The sequence below is a fragment of the Ambystoma mexicanum genome, chromosome 2q (genome assembly GCF_040938575.1).
Source record: "Ambystoma mexicanum isolate Mex_15411 chromosome 2q, UKY_AmexF1_1, whole genome shotgun sequence".
NCBI lineage: Eukaryota > Metazoa > Chordata > Amphibia > Caudata > Ambystomatidae > Ambystoma > Ambystoma mexicanum.
This window is the reverse complement of record NC_090924.1, coordinates 375,790,358-375,814,565: the sequence shown is the minus strand read 5'-3', so window position 1 is coordinate 375,814,565 and position 24,208 is coordinate 375,790,358.

Here is a 24,208-nt window from a genome sequence, read left to right as displayed (position 1 = left end):
GAGAAGCTCTAGGAAAAATCCTTTTTTGCAATCTATGATGTGTATATCGAGTTGGTTCATAGAACATGTGAGAATGTCCTAACCGTGTATGAAATACATGATAAAGCACTAGACACTCTTTAGTAACTGAAAAACGAGTTCAGTATTGACATTAGAACTAAAACTGACAGGACAGTAGACAACTGAAATGTGACAAATAAGATTCTGCTCTGAAGGAGTACAAGGATGAGTAGGGGTGAAAATGCCCACTCTGTCCTCACACTTCTATGAACCAAGAGCCGGGTCAGTCTGCGGCTTTTGATTTGCTTGATCATGATCATCTGCTTTACACTCTCTCAGATATGGCGAATTGTGCCCCCAATCCACAAGCTGGATTAAATCATTTGTATCCCACAGACAATCCCCAATATGCTGGGAATGTGCTTAATCAAAACTGCTACCATTCTCTGTGATGTTCCACAAGGGGCTTGTACCTTGCCCACGCTTTTCAATCTATATGTTAGACCCCTCTGTAATCTTCTACAGACCGAGTGTTCTATTTTACAAATTACACAGATGATACAGATGATACCCAACTGATCTTGGGAATCAGTGGGGATCATGACATAAATACTATGAATCTGAATTCCATCTATGGTGTCATCGAATATTGGATGATGGAAAATTGGCTCTGTCTAAACGGAGCAGAAACCTGAACAATTGCGATTTGGAAGCTCCCTGGCTAGAGCAAAACTATGGAAGGAGTATTTGTGCTTCAGTGTTAAGGATTGTCCCATCTCAGTAGCTGGACAAGTTAAGACCCTACAGGTCTTTCTCGATTCATCTCTTTGTGCCGGGACTCAGACTAATTACATTTCAAAGAATTGCCACTACTATTTGAAAATCCTGAATAATATTAAGCCTTTCATTTCTGAGGCCAACTGCTTCTCAATTGCTTGAGCCATTATTATCTCACGTCTTGACTATTGCAATGCATTATTGATGGGAGCCAGCAAAAAGTGCATGCAAATCCTCCAAAACATTGTCATCCACATTGTTAAGGGCATTCCTAGATGTAACCATATATCATCTGGCATCATTCTTTACATTGGCTCCCGATCTCTGCTCAGATTAATTTCAAGTCATCTTCTCTAGAGAACAAATGTGTTGATGGCAAAGCACCAGCCTACTTGAAGGCCTGTATTATCCTATATGAACCCAAACTCTCTCTTCTCTTCGTTCTGCCAACCTTGGACGGATGAATAACTAAAAGTTGGAAAGGGCCAAGGGTCTAGGAAGGGCTTTCCCCACGCTGGCAGTGCAGGCATGGAACTCCTTGCCAAGCACTCTACGTTTGGATAGAAATGTGAAAAAGTTTTGTTCATCATAGAAAACTCTACTTTTCAATTATTATTCTCACTCGTCTTGCAATGGTGATCTTGTCTGAACAGAAATGAAACTTGTGGATTCCTATCTTATATGTTGGTCTATCTGTGTTTTTGTGCGCCCAGATGCCTGTGAGTTCCGTGCGCATTATAAATAAATAAATACAATAATAACGGTGAAACAGACTCAGTTAATAGATATACCTCCTTTTCCTTTTTGGTAACATAGGCAGAGGAAAGGCTATGATCTTAAAAGGGGTGTGATTGTGATTCACTAGTGACCTGAACAGCAAAGTATAACAGTCGAAAATAAAGGGAATGTCCAATCAAGGTTCTATAAAATGTGATATACTGTAATAAAACACAACCATCTGTAAGATAGCTAAATAGAAGAGAACTAATGAAAACCCACCCATTAACAAAGAAAAGAAAATACACATGGATAGCACAATGCAGCACTCTGAGTAATAAATCAGGGGTATAAGGCAAGTAGAAACCACAATGTTCTTTTAAGAGGAAGTGTTTCTTGGATTCAAAACGGGAATTGATGACTGTATAGGTCTCTAGGGCTCAGAATTGGACCAAGGGGGGAAGTTAATAGTCAATAGTTGCTTTTTGAAGTTCTTGGCGGTTCTGTAGCACCGAACCAGACTTCTTGACGACTGTGTGTGATATTTGAGTATCGAGAGAGTGCAAAATGTGGCACCAGATGGTCCTGGCGGGTCGAATGTGTTGAATGGGTGTCGAAAACACGGCTCCAAGCAGTTCAACCACAGAAATAAAAGGATCCCAGTTCTCTTGGCTATCAGGGTGCTGTAAATCCCAATCCAGGGGTGCAGGATGCAAGATGAGTCTCTTTCTTGTGCTCCCAAACATGGGGTCCTTCAACCTGGGGTGGTTCTGGGTACTGCTGTGGCTGGCAGAGTTCACTTGCTCTGGTCTATGAGGATTGTTAGGGGACAGAGTTTCCCTCTCGCTATGAGAGGACTTTGAAAAGATCAACTCTCCCAACAGAAGGCCAATTAAATCGTCTTGAAATATTGGAGTACAAAAGATGATTTAAAGAAGATTCAAAGCAATGCCCTTACTCTTTATTTTGCTGACAGTTTTGATCTGTCAGTGGTGTTGGATAAAAAGGCTGGGCCTCATTACTCCATTTGCTCTGGTGGAAAGTGTAGTCACAGTGTGGGTTGCTTCTTGATCTGTTTTATCTTCCTACAGTAAAGTTGGTTTCCCAGGGTCAGAGCTGTGATGGGCAGTAGGTAGCGGACAAAAGGATTTACAGTAATTGTAGCAAGTTTCTTGATCATTGGGTTTGCGTTCTGGTCCAGTCGTTGGCAGAAATTCCTGTTTAGCTTCTCTAAATGTTCACCCAACTTCTTAATGCACATATTCCTGTGCAGGTCTGCTGTTCTTGTAAAAATTGGGGCTCCAGCCGCTATCCTCAGGGCTCTGTTTTGAACCTTTTGAAGATTCCTAGGGTGTGTTTCTGCACAGGTGCTCCCTGACAGGGTGGTGTATGTCAGGGTGGGTCTAATATTCGCTTGTAGATTTTGACTTTACCCCGGAAAGGCATGTACCTTGACGTCAAGAGTGGGTACAGTGCCCTAAGCCTGATAGAAGCTTTCTATTGAATATTTTCAATGTGGCTCGACCAGTTGAGCTTGCTGTCTAGGATCCCGTTGATGCTGGGCTTGGAGGCCCAAGTTACTCCTCAACGATGATGCCCAATGAGACTGAAACATGTCTGGACATGCTTGTTGTCTCGTGCAGAAGGGATATGATCTAGCAATTCATGCTGGACTGCCCCCTTTGGGGGTGTAACTAAGTCTAATTTGCATATGGTCTTTCCCATTTCTTTAAAGGCTTGGCAAGCTAAGAACAAAGGTCCAGAGGGTTGCCCAGAGCACTTGCCAGAAGTTTAAGATTAATTCTAAACCTTTCAGTCATCACCTCTTTGTTTTGCTTTGTCACACCAAGTGCGCTGACCCTAGGGACCCAAGCTACTCCTCACTGATGACGCCCAATGAGGCCAAAACACATCTGTGGATGCTTGTGTTCTCGTGCAAAAGCAATGTGACCTAGCAGTTCAGGATGGTCTGCCCCTTTGGGGGTGGGACCAGGTCAGATTTCCGTATGGTCTTTCCCATTTCTGTAATGTCTTGGCAGGTGAAGAACAATGGTCTAAAGGGTTGCCAAGAGCACTTTCCATAGGTTTAAGATTCATTCTAAACCTTCCAGCCATCAACTCCTTGTTTTGCTTTGTCACCCCGAGTGGGACAGTTATGGCCAGACGGGGGTCTCGTGCCTGCTGGGCCTAGAGACCCAAGCTACTCCTGACAGGTGATGCCCAATGAGGCTGATATCTGTCTGGGGATGCTTGTGGTCTTGTGCAGAAGGGATATAACCTAGCAGTTTCGGCTGGACTGCCCCTGTGGGTTGGCACCAGGTGTTATTTGCATATGGTCTTTCCCATTTCCCTAATCGCTTGGCAGGGCGACGAACAATGGTCTGGAGTGTTGCCCAGAGCACTTACCAGATTTGTAAGATTAATTCTAAACCTTTCAGTCATCACCTCTTTGTTGTACTCCTACATAGGGACTGCTGCTCTCCCCCTTGGTGTTCTCTCCATTGAGGCTGATGTACGGGTACTCCTTGATATTTTTTTTGGTGAACAGTGTAGCAGTTAGCAATAGTCTGTCTGGTGCTCAGTGCAAACTGCAAGTCACTATACCATGTTGCCATCTTATCCAAGGATGTTTGAAGGTTATTTGCTGCATGCTTTTCCCTGAAAGACTGCAGATGACGGCAGCATCATCATCGATCGAGACCTGCAGGGATGTCATTGGTGAAGATGTTGTACAGGAACAGTCTAGGGATTGATCCCTGTGCTACACCTGCTCATATAGGGCATGTTGAGAGCTCTGCCTAGATGGCTATGTGAAAGGAGCAGTCATCCAAGTAGCTTGCAATCATGTTCACTAAAAAAGTGCGGAAATCCTATGTTAATCTTCTTGTGCAGAAGTTCTTTGTGCTATACTCGATCAAAGGTTTTGGATATGTGCAAGAAGAAAATTCTGGTATATTTGTGGATGTTGGGCCCGTGGTCAATTTTTCCACCACTCTCAGTAGCCTATGGTTCATTGCATGCACCTCACGAAATCCAAATTGTTTGTTTAGTAGAAGACTCCTTTCAGAGGCAAAGCTGCTGAAGCGGGCGAGAAGACCCTTTCCAAAAGTTTAGGCAGCACAGGGAGCAGGCTGATAGGGTGGTAGTTTGAAGGATATCTCAGTGGTTTCCCCAAGTTTTGGGCAAACAATAACTCTGGCTTCTTTCCAGAATTTAGGGAAGTGTTGAAGTTGCATGCATGCATTAAATATGACCACAATGCATTCCATTGCCGCAGGTGGTAGAATTTTGGTGGCCAAGTTGGTTATTCTGTCGCTCTGTGGTGCTTTGCCATGTGCCAGTTTCTCAGCAAGTTCTGTTACCTCAGAGTATGTGCATTCCTTAATGCTCTCAACTATCATCTTGGCTTGGTGTTCCAAGATATTTTTGTTGACCTCTTTTACGACTTGGTCCATGATCCTGTTGGCTTTGTTTGGCATTAACAAAGCCTCAAGTGTATCCGCTAGCTCTTCTGCCTTTTCTTTGTTGCAGCATGCAAGGTGGTTTCGGGCCTGAATAGGTGGGGTTGGTTCCTTCTTCCCTCTCAGGCAATGAGTCATCCTCCAAACAGCGATGTCAGCTTATTTCTGATTGGCTGTTACAGTGTGACAAATCAACTTTAAGGGCACCAGTGGTCCAGGGATGAATATCAGTTTCTAAACCATCAGTCTGCCCCATACCCCTAGTACACCAGAAGTGATCTGAACAGATTGGAAACACAAGCAAATTATAAACCTCTTTGTCCAATTTTGGTAACGTGGATGGAATGGCAGGCTTATCTCCAAAAGGTTGTACATCGTTGGTTAGTTGCAAGACAGCGAAAATGCAATTATTACCAATTGATAAAAGGGACTTTCCAGTCAAGGTTGTGTAAAACCATCTACTTTATTATTATCAAAACAGACCGTTCAAGCAACACTAGGAAATACAAACCACCCTGTCTAGGAATGCAAAGGACAGAGATTTACAAAGACGGAAAAGGGAAGCACTCTGGATACTGACAGGAGATTAGTCGGTAGGGTTAATAACCACAACAGTTTACGGTTTCTTAGCTTTAGCACAGAGTGAGCAATGGGCCTTAATCTGTCCCTAGGGGGCTTTTGGGAAGGACCAGGAGGACAGAAACACAATGTACCTTGTGCTGTAGGTGTTCTTGGTGCTCGACAGGGTCGAGTCCGCTTCAGTGTGCTTTGCAGGATTCTGTGACAGAGTTCAAGATGGGAGTCAGTTGCTGGTATCATGCGGCAGGACAGTTCAGTGAGCAAAGCTGGATGAACGGCAGAAGGCTGGTCTACTTTGCGGCTCAGTGACAGGAATCATTGTTTCAGTACTGGTTGGCGGTTTTGAAGCACTGGTCGAGACGTCTCGGATATCCTTTAGCAACTGCAGCATGACAATGTTCAGTGTTGCAGTTAGTTGCTGCTCGACAACTCGACTGACTTGAAAATTTCCTTTAAGGTGGTTGTCAGTAGGTGTTCATCAAGGCACTCCTCCCAGCTTCTTCAATGGGCCTGTGTCGTCCTTTAAGGTGGATGGCCCTGTTAAGGATTCCAATCGGGCGCCACACACTGGACCAGGATGCTTGGTCTTAGCCTAGGATGTGGTGCTCAAAAGGAATGCCTTTTCTTTAATCTCAATGAATTCAAATTGAGAAAGTACGCAACCCGTCTCACACCCCCTTTTACAAATACCCCGGGTCACAATGGACCATGAACCAGGCCGGTTGGTGAAAATGCAATATTATTTATTTTTAGAATTCACAAAAATCACACACATGTTTAATATTGGGCAGCAGTCACCAATGGGGTGATAATAAAAATGGAAATGAAAGGAATGCACTTAGTTAACCTTCTAGTATGACATATCCAAAACACAAATTAATAGGAGCACTTTTTAAATTAGGATAGATAGCACCCAAGTGAAGGTTTCCCTCTCCAATGTTCCCTCAACCCACAAAACAAGGCCTAAAATGACACTTGACAAATAATTAATTATACGTGTGTTTAAATAATGATATACATACATTTTATCACAGTATCAGGCATGTTATATCACTATCAACCATAAGGTAAGGTATCACAAAAGCATACAGTTAACAAAACAAATTGAAATTGAAAACCCAGTGTAGCCGAATTCATGCATGGAAAAGTTGCATTTTCTCAATTTTGCAGTTTTAATTGCAAAATGTTTCTTTCAAAAAGCGGGTGAAAAACACTGAATTGGAATGCGTTTTCTTGGCAGGGTGAGGGATGCACAGCACAAGGACAATACAGAAGTGAAAGGAAGGCTATAGCTGAAAAATTGAGAGAGATTTGGAAGGTAGAATGGGGTTCGTTTTTAGGAAAATAGAGCAGTTCAAAAGAGAAAATCAGTTTTAAAAATGAAAGGCAAAGTTTACTTAAACTAAATTATTTACACTATATTGTTAAAGAAAGCCACAGTATGCTCAAAGATTGATTCGCGACATCAACCGTTTCCTGCCGGGTTCTGATCTATGTGGGAATTCATTTAGATTACTGCAAATATTACTAATGAGTTACAAGATTAGGTGAATGAAATAATTGTGATAACACTAGGAAACAAGAACAGGGTGCACAGAAAATTAGAACAGTCTATACAGGTTATCACGGTATGGATTGGGTTGTTTAGAGAGTGGCAAAAAGACAAAAGTCAAGATGGGGTAAATTTTGTGTTATGGGAGGGGGATACTCACAGTCTGCTCTTTAATTTGGGATTAGGAACAGTGAACCGTGTTCTGGGCTCCAGGGCTCGGGTCACCAGGTAGCGGCAGACTCTCCTAGCAGAACAACAGCTGGGCCTGTCTGGTCACCGGATAATCAGGACAGCTGGATGGCAGGGTTGCAGTGGGCACCAGTTAGTGGGCAAAAAGCCAGGCTGGTCTCAGGATGCTTCACAAAAGAATACCACAGCTTTTACCTTTGGTTATTGGGATTTTTAGTGGCATTTCTGGATTGAGGCCTTGCTGGGATGGTCAGCAATGCTTTGGCCTTGCAGTAGAATCTGGAATCAGCTATGCTTTGGCTTTTCAGTGGGATGTGGACTCAGCTATGCTTTGGCTTTGCAGTTGGATCTGGAATCAGCTATGCTTTGACTTTGCAGTGAGATCTGGAATCTGGCAAGATGAATATAGAAGATCAGGAACGCAGGCGCAGGAAATTCAGGAAAGAGTGTGTGTCTAGAGTTTTGTCAGACCCCTTTTTTATAGAGCATGGTAACATTATAGAATTATATGGTAGGGCAGGCTTAGCTAAGCATGCCTCTAAACAACTGGATTGGTCAGGGGTGATAGTCACCGGCTTCCTCCCAGCTGGTTGTGTATCAATGGCATGATGTCAGATTTATAATGTGAGTTTTACAACGTCTAGAACCTCCCACAGTTACTTTCGCTAAAATCCAGTTTTGCCATAAATGGCACATTTGTACAGTTGGGGCATCTTAACAAATTACATAAGCAGGTTACATATTTTATGCATCACATGCCAGTCCAACTCTCCAGTTTGTGAGACATTGTTTCACCCTTCTAATAATGTTTAGTCATTTTAGTCCGAAATATTCGGCCTAAAATTCTATAAATTAATACATGTGTATGGATTATCATTAGATATATCAGTTTTGATTTTCACATTGGCATCAGATACACTTTCCCTGGAACACCTAATTCCCTGCCATTTCTGTGCCCGAGGTGTCAGAGAAGGCTACAATGTTTTAAATTAAAACCCACAAAATTACATTAAAACTGCCAACTTTTTACATTCCTGCAAATTTCTGTTACAAAAATAACCATCCCAAGTTTCTTAATACAATAGTCTTTTGAAACAAATGGGCATCCTTTGTCCTTCACTGGAACATTTTTTTTTCTCTTCAGCTACCACCAACTGTCAATTCAGCCTAGTGTGGGGAGGGGGTTTCCCTTGTTTGATTGAAGGCTTATGCCCGCTTCCCCTTCACAGGATAGTTCCATTGTAAGAGGCCTCAGCCCAGATAATAGTCTGCCAAGGTAGCAATTAGCATGTGTGTGTTCTAGCATCTAGTGTGAGGGGCCTTCTCTTGCTGACAACCCCCAAGCAGAACTGTATAACAAGGGGGGTGGTTCCCGCCGTTCAAATTTAAACAATTCTTAGAGTGTAGAATGTTATATTTAGAGGGAACTGTAGTGGTGTTTAGAAGTGATCACCCTATTCCAAACCTGAAAGAACTTGAACATGAACTCGCATTTAATTAGAAAATAGCAAAGCAGATTAAATCATTACAATTCTTTGTGTGCCCTTTTTAGTCAGGGAACATGTGTTTATTTACATGTGGTCTAAAAGAAAATCATATACACATCTTCAGGCAAAGCGAACTCATTATGCTACATTTTACCATGGTATATAAATCAACGAAAGAGTAGACAATGTTAAACACTAGGATTGTCAATTTTTAAAGCAAAACAAAGATTCTGTATTTAGCACTGCAACCAACATTTGTATTTTAGTTACAAGGATATTTCCTATACATGAACCTGTCTGCAGAAGAGGGTTGGTTCTTAATACATGAACCGTAAAAAAATTTCAGCGTAAATCTATACATTTGTATTGCTACTGTAATCTGCTGACAGAGCTAAAATGTTCTCTAATGCAATCAGTGTGTATGGCATCAGAATGTATTTCAATTAACCCAAAAAGAAAATGCTCACAGAAAGTTAAGTACATCGTGTTCTGTGGGCGCCATTATGTACACGACATTGAGGTCAGGAGAAGAAAAACACATATCACAAATGTGGCATTATTTAGAAAGTGCAGAGTCTGGCTTCATGCAATTTGGTTAGACAAGCCAAGTTCTGGTGTTTTGTAGTGAAGTCTTGCACATTAGTGGAGTAGTGGCCAATCCTTGGTCAACGTAGGGAAATGAAAAATCCCTGATGTTTAACTGGAGGCAGGCAGGAGCCTGCTGCAGTGACGTTTCGGCCTTAGAATTATCAGCCTTCTTCTGGGCCAAAAGGATGGTGGAGGCCTACAATAATGTGTAAAGAAAGGGGATGGAATTTAGATGAAGGACAAGCACGGGAGAATGCATCCACGGCAAGTACAGTCTAAGCAACAGTTAAAAAGAACAACAATGGAATACACATGCAAAGGTGTATTCTGGTCTAAAAAAGGGATTAAAACAACTGACCTGGGATATGTCCGGGCTGGGGAGTGGAGGAGGTGGAGGACCAAGCTTGATCTGGACCGTGTAGAATGGGGTCCAGTCTCGGGGTATATGCAGTACCTTGCTAAGGCGTTTAGGATAATAGCTGTTTGTACCGTGTAGTGTCCAAAAGGCAGGGCTGTGGCGGTTGCGTGCTGTGGGAGAGAGCAAAAAGGAAGAGAAATGTACACGGATGCTACTGAAATTCCACTAGAGTGCAAGTGCACTAGGCATAGATATCTAGTAGTGTCCAAAGTTTAGCATACCTATGGTTACCAGCTCAGTTGGAGGCGAGTAGGCGTGGGACTTGAGCGAGGAAGGGTCCGTGTGCCTGGAAGAACGGTCATGGAGCCCGTAATGCCTTCATTACATAGTGCATCTAGGGAGAAATCGAGAAGCTACTGTGAGCAGGCTGTCGGCAGGCAAAAGTTAAGCGCCGGTATTATGTTAGGGCTAACCAGTAGAGGACCCCTAGGGTATGCAGCTTACTTGCATGGAATCCGTGGATGCAGATAACATGGGTGCTGCTTCCTGCCCCGGAGGTGCGTACAGTCTGCAGGTATGCTGGGCAGGGAATACACGAATGTGCGCCTGTTCTAAGGAGCAGTGTGCGCGCCAAAAAGAGGAGCAGGACTAAGGCTGCGCATGCATGGGGAGTTAGTGTCGTGGCTGAGGGACAGTGTATGTAGTGTCCCTGGTGTGGAGCCGCTGGTCTCCTCGCGCATGCGCCCAGGGACCACAAACAATGCAGTGGAGCACCACGTCGCGGAGAATGCCCGGCCGAGGGAAGACAGCGTGGGCAGAAGGCCCGGACGTGTAGTACAAGCATCAAAGGTACTGTACATCAGGCTGTGTGTATATAGGAGCCTGATAGTAAAGTGTCTTGAGCGCGCGTGCCAGTGTCACAGTACTATACAATGTACTGAGGACAATTGGGATAACTAGAGCGGGGAGGGCTAGGCTGAGCCACAATGTGGGATCGAGCGTGTATCTGAATGGGAGGTGCTCAATGGGCAAGATCGAGTGGGGACTCTCCCAGATGAGGAGGGAGAAAAAACATGCGGGGGGAGAAAAGAGGGGGGAAATTCAGTTCTAGTGGTAGTTTTCTGACGCAGAGGCTTCATTCAGCCCGTGTTCAATTGTGTGCATTTTAAACATCCACCACGCCTCTTTATAATTGAGGGCATTTTTGATGTTTGAGGTGTACTGGATTTTATCAAGGACCCACCATTTCAACTGTTCCTGGGTGTGTTTGAATTCCACATAATGGGAGACCAGTGGTGCTGAAATTGAGCGGCATCTTATTTTGGAGCGATGTTCCCCGATATGTTTATGTACTGGTCTTGTCGTTTGGCCTACATACCGCAGACCGCATGGGCATTCAATGGCATATACCACGTTTGGAGTTTTGCAGTTGGTAAATTGCCTGAGCATCCAGTCCTTACCTTCAATTTTGAAGGATTTGATTTTGCTTGTGTATTTACAGGCTGTGCAATTGCCACAGGGGTGGTGGCCTGTTGGTGTTCTGAGGTCCCACAATCCTGTTCTGGTAGATTTCTTAGGCAGACGAGCATGTGTGAGCCACTCGCTGAGGTTTTTTGACCTTTTCAGTGCCATCCTAGGTATTGGTTCGTCTGGAAGGTTTTGGTGTACCAGTGGCCAGAATTGTTTAATTATTTTTTTGATCTTATTAGTGTCTGGTCCAAAGGTAGTCACACAGGTGATACGGTCTTCTGGTGTGTCATGATCCTTGGGTTGAAGCAATGTTTCCCTGGGGATGCATAGTACTCTTTTGCGGGTGTTTTTGACCAGTTTTTTGTTTGTGGTAACCTCGTGCCACAAGTTTACATTCAAGGTGTGATGCATGCTGGCGATACTGTTGCGTTGCTGAACAATTCCTGCGGACTCTGAGAAATTGTCCGAATGGTAAATTGGTTCTCAGACTTTGTGGGTGGTTGCTGTTGAAATTAAGCAATGTGTTGCGGTCGGTTTCTTTCCGGTATAATGTGCATTGAAGCCTGTTGTCATCTGTGGAGATTGTTAAGTCCAGGAAATTGATAGTTGTGCGGCTGTAGTTCAGGGTGAATTGAATTTCTGCTACTTGAGTATTCAGCCATGTAAGGAATGTGGTGAGGTCTGGTATGGTACCTCTCCAGACAAACAAAATGTCATAAATGTATCTGTGCCAATTGAGGATTTTATCAAAGAATGGGTTCTGTTGATTGAGCACAAAGGAATATTCTGCCATAAAGATGATGGCAAGACTTGGAGCGAATGCCGCTCCCAAGGTGGTGCCATTCATCTGTAAGTAGAATGTTTCTTCAAAGGTGAAGAAGTTTTTTGTCAAGGCAATTTCCAAAAGTTCCAGAATGAGAAATTGACAGGGACTCTGCTTTGCTCCATATGATGAGTGAGGTGGTGTCATATAGACTCCAGGGCTGCTGTCTGAGGAATGCTTGAATAAAGGGCTTTAATATCCAATGTGACAAGGGTGTCATGACTGTTGTCAAACGGAAGATCTTCAAAGATGTTAATTGTAGACATAGTGTCTTTTAAGTATGTCAGTGTGAGTTGGCACAAGGGTTTGAGAAAGAAGTCTATGAATTTGCAGAGGGGTTCCAGGATGGAACCACACCCTGAAACGATGGGCCTGCCAGGTGGGTTGATGGCATCTTTGTGGATTTAGGAAGTGCATAAAATGCCGGAGTTCTTCCCTCGGAGGTGTTAAGGAATGTTTCTTCCTCCTGTGTAATCCAGTTTTGTTCTCGGGCATAACTGGTACTGGTGGAGATTTCTCGTTGGATAGCCTGAGTTGGATCTTGACTTAGTTTTCTGTAGTTGTTTTCATTTTCAAGAACTATAGCGACCATCCTTTTGTATTGACTCAAACTTTGTATTACTATACCGCCGCCTTTGTCAGCTTTCTTGATGACAATATTGTTGTTCGATGATAGTTGCCTGAGGGCTTGCTGTTCTCCATTGGAGAGGTTGTGACGGAGTGGTTTTTGTTTCTTCTGGAGTTTTCTGATCTCCTCTATAACGCATGTCTCAAAGCTAATGAGGGCTGGTTTGGTCGCATTGTCACTTGGGCAGAAAGTGGATTTAGGTTTCAAGCCTGTGTTTTCTTCCATGTTGGGAGGCTCGGAGTCTTGGAAAAAGGTTTTCAGACGGATTTTACGAAAGAAACTTTGGAGCTCATTTTCCAATGTGAACCAATTGGTGGGATCGGTAGGTACATATGAAAGACCTCTACCAAGGACGGCTGTTTCTTCGTTTGAAAGATTGTAGTCAGAGAGGTTAAAGATTGGCAAGGTGTCACTGTTAGCTAGCGTCGTCGCTTGCGGCGGCGTCCTTGTGGCGGCTGCCACTGTGGGTACATTTGCATAGGTGGGGGGCCCCAGAACATGTTGCCGGGACCCCCTCTGCCTAAAAAAGGCGGCTGATGTTAGAAATATGGAGGTCTCTGTTGGGGGTAAGGTCTGGTTGGGTGATTAGAATCTCCTGAACCTGACCCCGAGCTAGAAGTGTCAGAGAACTGCACCCATCTTCTTCTTTGTCTTGCTGAGCCTGCATTACTTTGCGCTCTCTCCTTTTCCTTGTTTTCTTTTAATTCAGGAGCCAGATATGGGTACACCTTTTCCAGTTTGAACTCATTCATATCTTTAGCTAGTTTTTTGTGTTTTTTCTCTAATGTATCTGACATAAATTGATCCATGATTTTGTTAATTTCTTTCAATTTTTCTTTGGCGTTGTCCAGTGCAGTGTTGCTCAGGAATTTCCTCTCTTCTTTTTCTAGGTCTAGTTGGATCCGAAGATGGATTCGTTGAGCCGTCGTGATGGTTAAGACCATCAGATCTCTGCTGCATTTTGTTGCGATTTGGCTAAAACCTAGCATGTACTCCTGATCTTCAAGAAATAGAGCTGGTTCATTGCGTACGGTTAGGCCCATTGGTACTAGGTTGGCTTTTAAATACTCCCTTAGAAAATGGCCATGGACCTCAGTCCGAAAACATTTCTTTTTTAGTTTCAAATGTTCATCTCCTGAGGCTGTGGAGGTGGTAATTTGTAATGCCCCTGGCATGTTGAACATTGATGGGCCCTGTATTATAGCATTTATTTGGTCCTCTGTGAAGCTCATGGTGTGGTCCATTGTGTGAATGTGGTAGAGACCGTGGGGAGGGGGAAGAGGTAGTGGCGGACAACCTGGGTCAGAAGGAAAGAATATATCCCAGTGAGTCAAGTAGCTAGTCTTTAGATCTTAGAGCAGATCAATGCTCAGACGCTGCATCAAAGGGGTGATTTCACAGAAGGGGGAAGCCGTACTGGCGGAACCTTAGGCTACATGCAAAACTGAATAACAAGGGGGGTGGTTCCCGCCGTTCAAATTTAAACAATTCTTAGAGTGTAGAATGTTATATTTAGAGGGAACTGTAGTGGTGTTTAGAAGTGATCACCCTATTCCAAACCTGCAAGAACTTCAACATGAGCTCGCATTTATTTAGAAAATAGCAAAGCAGATTAAATCATTACAATTCTTTGTGCGCCCTTTTTAGTCAGGGAACATGTGTTTATTTACATGTGGTCTAAAAGAAAATCATATACACATCTTCAGGCAAAGCGAACTCATTATGCTACATTTTACCATGGTGTATAAATCAACGAAAGAGTAGACAATGTTAAACACTAGGATTGTCCATTTTTAAAGCAAAACAAAGATTCTGTATTTAGGACTGCAACCAACATTTGTATTTTAGTTAGAAGGATATTTCCTATACATGAACCTGTCTGCAGAAGAGGGTTGGTACTTAATACATGAACCGTAAAAAATGTTCAGCGTAAATCTATACATTTCTATTGCTACTGTAATCTGCTGACAGAGCTAAAATGTTCTCTAATGCAATCAGTGTGTATGGCATCAGAATGTATTTCAATTAACACAAACAGAAAATGCTCACAGAAAGTTAAGTATATTGTGTTCTGTGGGCGCCATTATGTACACGACATTGTGGTCAGGAGAAGAAAAACACATATCACAAATGTGGCATTATTTAGAAAGTGCAGAGTCTGGCTTCATGCAATTTGGTTAGACAAGCCAAGTTCTGCTGTTTTGTAGTGAAGTCTTGCACATTAGTGGAGTAGTGGCCAATCCTTGGTCAACGTCGGGAAATGAAAAATCCCTGATGTTTAACTGGAGGCAGGCAGGAGCCTGCTGCAGTGACGTTTCGGCCTTAGAATTATCAGCCTTCTTCTGGGCCAAAAGGATGGTGGAGGCCTACAATAATGTGTAAAGAAAGGGGATGGAATTTAGATGAAGGACAAGCACGGGAGAATGCATCCGCAGCAAGTACAGTCTAGGCAACAGTTAAAAAGAACAACAATGGAATACACATGCAAATTCTGGTCTAAAAAAGGGATTAAAACAACTGACCTGGGATATGTCCGGGCCGGGGAGTGGAGGAGGTGGAGGAACAAGCTTGATCTGGACCGTGTAGAATGGGATCCAGTCTCGGGGTATATGCAGTACCTTGTTATGGTGTTTAGGATAATAGCTGTTTGTACCCTGTAGTGTCCAAAAGGCAGGGCTGTGGCGGTTGCATGCTGTGGGAGAGAGCAAAAAGGAAGAGAAATGTACAGGAATGCTACTGAAATTCCACTAGAGTGCAAGTGCACTAGGCATAGATATTAAGTAGTGTCCAAAGTTTAGCATACCTATGGTTACCAGCTCAGTTGGAGGCGAGTAGGCGTGGGACTTGAGCGAGGAAGGGTCTGTGTGCCTGAAAGAACGATCATGGAGCCCGTAATGCCTTCATTATATAGTGCATCTAGGGAGAAATCGAGAAGCTATTGGGGGGGAAATTCAGTTCTAGTGGTAGTTTTCTGACGCAGAGGCTTCATTCAGCCCGTGTTCAATTGTGTGAAATTTAAACATCCACCACGCCTCTTTATAATTGAGGGCATTTTTGATGTTTGAGGTGTACTGGATTTTATCAAGGACCCACCATTTCAAACAAATGGGCATCCTTTGTCCTTCACTGGAACATTTTTTTTTCTCTTCAGCTACCACCAACTGTCAATTCAGCCCAGTGTGGGGAGGGGGTTTCCCTTGTTTGATTGAAGGTGTATGACCGCTTCCCCTTCACAGGTTAGTTCCATTGTAAGAGGCCTCAGCCCAGATAATAGTCTGCCAAGGTAGCAATTAGCACGTGTGTGTTCTAGCATCTGGTGTGAGGGGCCTTCTCTTGCTGACAACCCCCAAGCAGAAACCTGTTTGGGGCTGATTTCCCCCATGTAGCCAATGCTATTTAATTCGTCATTGTTTTACATTTTTGTTATAAGTCAGAATAAAGCCTGTTGAAGAAGATCTCCCATATATGTTTCACAGCACAAAACAAAACATATACTTTTAAACTTGTATTTTTCTTTATTTGCAAAAGTACATTTAAACATGTGATGACTGCGAACAATTTCCTTGCAAATTCAGTTTTTCTCTTCTCTCTGAATTCCCACATTGTTTTGTAACCAGAGTTACTTTCTGGTATGCAGCAATTTGTTTAAATACAGATGCAATGAAATTGACATAGGCCCAGAGAGCCAGGGCCTCTTTGACACATTGATCTTTGATATTTTGTAGCCCAAAAGTAAAGTGTTTCCTGTGTAGCTGAAGTAAAGCTTCTTTTGATTTCTTCCGAACTAAACAACAGCCTGTCATTCAGTAATACTGCTCTTGTCTGCTGGTGAACAATGTGAATGTGGATGGGCATGACAGGGTCTCATTAATAAAAGTAGTGTGATGAGGACTCAGAGGAAAAGAACATCAGAGCAGCATCATTTTTAAATGTAATTATTTCCCTTTTTCAATGGGAAACTTTGACTTGCAGCAACGCAGCGCTGCTTTTTAACTACCCTTCTTTTGTACATGTAAGAACACACTGGCAGGCTTTCTCAGTGTGCCCCTTGTTTCATCCTACCCAATATGTGCTTGGCAAGATGGTACAGCCATCTTTTTGTAGTTGCAAAATGCAGTTTTGCCGTGAGGCAGTGGTGCTCACAGGAGCCAGCACAACCATTTTGCTGCTTCTGCTGAAGTGCAGCTTGGTTGTGGAAGGGAATAAAGCTGAGTGGGTAAATATATCCCACAGCCCAAAGCTGAGGAGTGTGTCGCGGGCAGCTGCCTTGTCCTTTTTTTGGGTTCAGGGACCTTCTGGTACTTTCCACCTAGGAAACTTGCTGCAGACCCTAGCAGGGCATGTTGTGTGCTGGCTGGGTACCAGTTCTGGAGTGGCTTGAGGGTCCTCTGGATTCGGTATATCCCTCTGTTCCCTGGGAGATGTTTAGGGGAGGGATATTGCTTCCCCCTTTGGAGGTCCTCGTCTCCCTTCACTGACAAAGATGTAAGGCAGACTGCACCTTCAGTCACGGTCCAAAGATGAGTTCTTCTTGCTCCTGCAAAGTTTTCAGTTGATCTGCCAAAAGAAGGGCTCAGCCCTCTTTTAAAGCCAAATGGACCACCGTGATTGGTGTAGGCTAAGCCTACCTTAAGTAACCAATCTCAGGTCCCTACCAACAATCTCCAGCTTGCATGAGGTCATGACCAGAGTGCTTTGCAACAAGAAAGGTAAAGGGGTGAAAACATGCAATGCTAAATCCCACCCGTCTTCCTGTCTGTTGTGGATCAAAGAGTCTCTGTGGTTATTGGATCTCTCTGTGGTTCCTGATTAAAGATGCAGGTCACCCCTGAATCTGTGGCAAAGCCAGTCTCTCTGACTCCAGAAAACCATATCCTCGTACCTTATGAATGCAGTCCCCCTCCGGGATGAACTTCAGTAAACAAGCAGTACCAGACATGACAGCTCACTGTCACAGATACTGAGGGCGGGAGCTGTGTTCAGGTTGACACAGTTGCCCATGAAAGGTTGTTGGGATTTCATGTCTCTTTTGATAAGCTCTGCAGCCAGACCTCATGGGGACCTGTTTGAGTTACCTTCTAATTGGAATGGAAAACACTTCCCCGAGCTGCAGGGCCCAACAAAGAGCAGGGCAGATCTACAGAGTCTTTTTTAGTTAATCAGGCTGGCCATGGCAGAAGATTTGATCTTCCCCTTCTGGAGATGCATCGTGTATCACTAGCTGTTATATCCCAACTAAATATGACAGTGGGAACTGTTCCTGTAGGCTGCGTCCACCCATAGTACACAGGTTTATGCGTTTGTTGTGCTATGAGCAAACGGAAATGTGTGTGGATTATCCCTACACATTTTCCTTAGGTTGGTCTACTATCATTCCATTTTATTAAACATTTTTAAAAAGCCCAGGCAAGTGCAAACCCACTGTGCGGATGGTGAAATTCCTCACATGGCCCCAGCCTCAACATGTTAACCACCACCCTACTGATGGTATGCTTTGTCATATAGGTGGAAGTACCGGCTGAGGCCATCTGCATTTCCATGCTGGGACCCAGGTATGTGTTAGATGTCCATATCTAATACCTGTAGGGATATGGCCCTACGCAAAATCTTAGGGTTCTCCGTTTGCATTACCATTAACCATGGAAGGAGCCGGTGGTTTATTTGGATAGAAAAGTGTGACCCAAAGATGTAGGGTTCAAGATTCTTTACTGCTCACATGACCGCGTAAGCCTACATTTCAACGACGGCCCAGTTCCTTTCCTTTTTTTCACCTAAGTTTGAGAATCCTGCGAGGGTTTTCCCCCCCTCGCAGGATTCTCAAACTTAGGTGGCCTCTGTACCTAATACCCACTCATTGTTCTGAAATGTGGTAAACTTGGGTTTGCCGCTCACTTCCTGCCTGCGTGCTCTCGTTTCGTCTGTCTTCCCCCCCACTCCCTCCTACTCCATGGTGCTCTCTACCTCGCCTATCTTCTCTAACTGCTTCTCTATTGACTATCCTGCTCTCCTTACTAAATCTGGTAGGAAGAAGTTTAAAAAGGACATCCTGGTATCCAACCCAGGCCTCCCTATCGCTGACACCTACACTAGTGCCTGCTCCAAGGAAACTCTTACTGACATCCTCTTTTTCGTGCCTTCGCCTGACCTATGGACCCTCCATATGGTCTCTGTGCTCTCTCCTTTCTCCTCTTCTCCCATTAATGATGGCACCCGTTGGGATGTCCTCTTGGCCTCCTTCCACTCCTCTAAGGCCATCATTAATGTCTACACTAATGGGACCGTCTTGGTCCAAGGTCCTCAAGCCAACCTTCACCTCTTTGATAGACGCTTCCCACGCCTCATCAACTTCCTTTCCTCCCCTGCTGTCCCCCCTCCTCTGTCCTCGGCTACCTTGCCTCTACCCTCCCTCCCTGCCCCCTCTCGTGCTCCTTCTTCACCTCCCTCTTCTACTCCTCCGCAGGTCGTACCTCTGATCTGTACCCCTCCCCGGAAGTCCTTCAAGGATGGCAACCTTCTCCACATTGCCACTCTTAACTCTCGCTCTGCCCTCAAGCATTCTTCTGATATCTGTCACCTGCTTGAGGAACTGGACCTTGACATCCTCGGTCTCACTGAGACATGGTTCATGGCCCGCTCTGTCACCAGCTTTGACACACTCCTACCTGACGGTTACAAGATCCTCTCCGTGCCCAGACCCAACCGTGCAGGGGGGGGTGTAGCCCTTATCTTCCCTGAGTGGATTCCTGCCACTGTCACTCCTACGCAGACCTACTCCCCTTTTGAATGCCTTGTATGCCGTCTCTCTCTCTCTCCTAGCCATTCCCTTACCGTGGCTACTATCTATCGGCCACCTGGTCAAATCTCCTCCTTCCTCTCTGAGTGGGCTGACCTCTCCCCCTTACTCCTGTCCTCAACCACTCAACTCCTCTTTCTTGGTGACTTCAACATCCACTTGGATGCCTCCTGTCCCCCCATGGGACTCTTTCGTGATCTCTGCGACTCTCTCTCACTCTCTATTCTCCCTTCTGGACCTATTCATTCTGCAGGGCACACTCTTGATGCTCTGATCTCTTCCGACCTTCCCCTCTCCGTCCCTCTCTCCACTCCTCTCTCCTGGAGTGATCACTTTCCCCTATCCTCCCACCTCACCCTCCCTACCCCACAGGCAAAGCCACCCTCATCACTGCCACCCACCTTCTCGGTCATCTGACCCATGAAGCGCGTGTCAGTTGAGGCTTTTGCTGCCATCTTCTCGCCCCCCCTCCTTTCGGCTGACTCCCACCCCGCCACATCCCTCTCCATGCTCCACTCTGCTATATCTGATACTCTTGATATCCTTGCCCCTGTCATGAGAATCCGCCTGAAGCCCAATGCCAAATGTAACTCCTGGTATGACTCAGATCTCATCACCCTTAAACGCAAGTGCAGGGTGGCAGAGAGGAAATGGCGTGCCTCATGTTCATCCTCTGACAAACTGGCCTGCCGCCTGCTCCAAAGGCAATACCGTCTCTCCGTTCTCATCAAGAAGAGAGCCCTTATCCAAGCCCGCATCTCTGTGGCATCTAACAACTCGGCCGAACTCTTTAAATCTGCAAGGAGCTTGCCAACCCTGCTGCTGTCTCTACCTCTCCTGTCCCCTCCCAGGCCCTCTGCACGGCACTGGCCTCTCACTTCATCTCTAAAACTCAGGACATCATGTCCTCACTCTCCTCCTTTCACCTCCCTCCCTCTCTTCCCGGCTCTTCCTCTGGCCCTTCTGCAGCCACCCCTCCTCCCTCCTTCTCTGCCTTTCCCCTTTTTTCTGCTGACGAGGTTTCCAGACAAGTCCGATCTATGAAAGTCTTGTCTAAACAGGTTCATCCCTGTTCCTCCAAAACTATCAAGGACCACATTGATTCCCTGGCTCCGGCCCTGGCTGATTTTTGCAACCACTCCTTCGCCTCTGGAGTCTTCCCTTCCCCCCTTAAGCACTCCCTTGTGCACCCTCTTCTTAAGAAACCCTCTTCTGACCCATCCTGCCCGGCTAACTATCACCCAATTTCCATCACTCCCTTCCTGGGCAAGCTCCTGGAGAAACTGGCCATCTCCCAGCTTAACCTCCATGCTGAATCTGTTGGAAGTCTTCATGACCATCAATCTGGCTTCAGAGCTGCCAGAAGCATGGAAACTGCTCTCCTGAACATCCGTGAGGACCTGCTCTTGAATCTCGACTCCAACACTCCGTGTGTTCTGATCCTGCTCGATCTCTCTTCTGCCTTTGACACTGTCAACCATGCCATCCTGCTCAACCGTCTCCATGATAACCTGGGTATCACTGGTCAGGCTCTGGCGTGGCTGACCTCTTTCCTCTCCAATCGACCCTCCCAGGTCCAACTGGGGTCCTTCCTCTCTGACATCTTTTTCTCCACCTGTGGTGTACCCCAGGGATCAAATCTCTCCCCCTGGCTGTTCAACCAGTATCTGGCACTCCTTGCCCACCGCATCGCCGCTCTCTGCCCCAACTTTCAGTGCTATGCCGACGATACCCAGCTCATTTTCAGGCTACCCTCGGCCTCCTCCTCTCCTTCCCTCATCTCTGGCTGTCTGTCTGCTATCTAGGAATGGTGTGCCGCCAATGACCTCTGCCTTACTGCCAGTAAGACTGAGATTCTACTCATCGGCACACCCACCCCCTCCTTCCCTGCAGCTCTCTGGCCGGCCTCTCTTGGCCCTCTTCCCGCTCCTGCCTGCAAGGCAAAAAACCTCGGGGTTACCTTCGACTCCACACTCTCCTTCTCTCCTCATATATCTGACGTCTCTAAGAAGTCACACTACCAGCTGCACCTCCTCAGAGGTATTCTTCCCTTCCTCTCCTTCCCCCAGAAGCTCACTGTCTCCCAAGCCCTGGTTCTCTCTAAGATGGACTACTGTAACAGCCTCTATCTTAATCTGCCTGCCTCCACTCTCCGCCCTCTGCAACTCATCCAGAACAGAACTGCGAGACTTGTCCTTGGCCTCAAGCCCAGGGACCGTATCTCTCCAGGACTGAAATCTCTACACTGGCTCCCAGTGGCTGCGAGGATACAGTTCAAAACCCTCTGCATTGTCCACAAGGCCTTCTGGGGCCTAACTACCTTCAACTCTCTCTTCCTAAATATCTTCCTTCCCGAGCCCTTCGCTCATCCGTCTCCAACTCCATCAGGGTCAGCCGCTTCTCGAAGCAACGAGCTGGGGGTAGATCTCTCTCCGCGGCAGGGGCCTCCCTCTGGAACAGCCTTCCTGCCTCCCTGAAACTTGAGGAGAACCATCTCTGTTTCTGGAAGCACCTCAAAACCTTCCTCTTTCTCTCTCCCCCTCCCCTGCTAATTCTTCGCTGAAACTGCACTGAATCTGCAACTGGGCCACTCTCATCGACCCCGGTCCTGGGCCCAGCCACTCTCCACTTGTACTGCCTCCCTGGCAACCCCTGCACTGCGGGACTGTCTCTGTATCCCTACAGCCCCCCCTTCCCAGCACTTGTCTGCACTTACCTTGCACTTGCCACCAGCTGGCCCTCTTACTTATTTATTTTATTTTATTCTACTTACCTTGTACTGCACTTCCCCCCCTCCCCTTCCCCTTGCACTTTCTCCCTCCCCCCTACCCCTGCACTTGCGCGATCTGAAAGACACCTGGCCTAGTAGGATTGTTGTCTGTCTTCCCCTTGTTCCCCCCTCCCTGCCTCACCGCGCCTTGAAACACTTGTGTATAGGCGGTTACAAATGCCATATCATATCATATCAATCGCCTGTCATTGTAGGTGACAGGTTGCTCTATCACTTGGGAGTTCAGCTGTGCTAACACTGCTCCAATCCCAAAATCACGGGCATCTGTCTGGATAATGAACTTCTGACGATAGTCTGGCACTTTCAGAAGTGGGGCCCTGCGCAATACATCCTTTAAATCCTGAAAGAAGTTTTGACAGGCGAGAGTCCAAATTACCGTCTTTGCCATTTTCTGGGAGGATACATCATTCAGGGGCATGGAAATGGTCCCATAACCCTTGATGAACCGGTGGTAGTACTCAGTGCGACTTGGGAAGGCTCTAACCTGAGTCTGTGTGGTGGCGGTATCTGAATTCTTCACAGCCTGCAGTTTCGATTTGAGAGGTTGTGTCTTACCTCCACTGACCAAGTGGCCTGGGTAAATCACTGTGCCCTGTTCTATCTGGCACTTCATGGCCTTGATAGTCAGTACAGTTCTTCTCAGTGGTTGACTGCTTGATTCTTCTTGGTAAGTCGTAGATGGTGCAGCTTTTCAGTTTGGGCTTCGGGACAAACTGATGATTGTCTTCATGACTCCATGACCATCAGTCTGGCTTTAGAGCAGCCAGAAGCAAGGAAACTGCTCTCCTGAACCACAGACCTCAAAGGCTCACACCCATTCAAAGGGGGTAGCCTCACAATGGTGTACTGCATTTCTAAAGGCCTCTGTTCCTAGCGAGAAGGGAAGGGGGCAGGGTGAGAGTAGACAAGAGGGCTCTGTACATTGTAGCAAGATTCCACCATATTTTATATATGCCTCTCCCTCTCCATGCTCTCCCCTCCACATGATCACATGACTGCTACAATGGAGTGAGACTGATGATTTATCCAATAACGCAACTCTGCTTAGTTCAAATAGAAACATGTCCAACTTACTACAATATCACACATGTTCTGTTTATTTTTTTCTCACTTGCACCCTTTGCCTTTTCCAAAGCAAGCCACCACATGTTAATGCTTTATGATGCAATCAGACATTACTTTTATCAGTGTGAGATCAGGGCTGTACAGCACTCATAGTTTTCTGCCATGATGAACAAATCCTTTTTTAACCTGATGCCCCTGAAATAATCTTCACACTTTAGTTGTATAACACAAAATGGAAAATCAGCAATGAAGGAAAACTTCCAAATCTGTATTTCCAGATCTATATCCAAATGCCATTTACAAATGCTGTGGATTCTGGATCAAAAGTTTGCATTCTGCAGGTTCAGCCCTTTGTAAATGGGCACTCCTACTCTATTTTGGGGGATCTCCTCCGAGCCCCACTTCGCTACTCGGCACTCTTTGCTTCCCTACCCGCTCTCACCTCCCCACTTACTTGCTGTGGATTCTAGCTTCCGGGCCTTTCTTACTGCTATGTGGACCCTATGAACATGGAGGCCTGACATGCAGCATGTCATGCTTTTGTGCGCAACATTTTGTGCCTTGTACTTCCAGGGCTATGGAATCAATATTGTGAACTTGTTTTTTCTCTCAATTTAAACACATGACATTATTGTTTTTATTATCTTTCTCTTTCCACACTTGTGTGAAAAACAGATCAAATCAATCCAATTTGAAACTCAAGACAGAAATGGATTCAAGGGAAAAAAAACTAGGGAATGGGGCTAAATGAAGAGACGGACTGTTCGGGTATAGAGCAGGAATGGATAACAAGAAGAACAGAGATTAAAGAAGTGGAAAGAAAAAAGAACAAGGGGGAAGAGATGCATTGATGGAACAAAAAGCATGAGGTTATTAAAGAAGTAATCGTTTTCTGAGGAATACTTAATGAAAACTTGCAATTTTATAGAC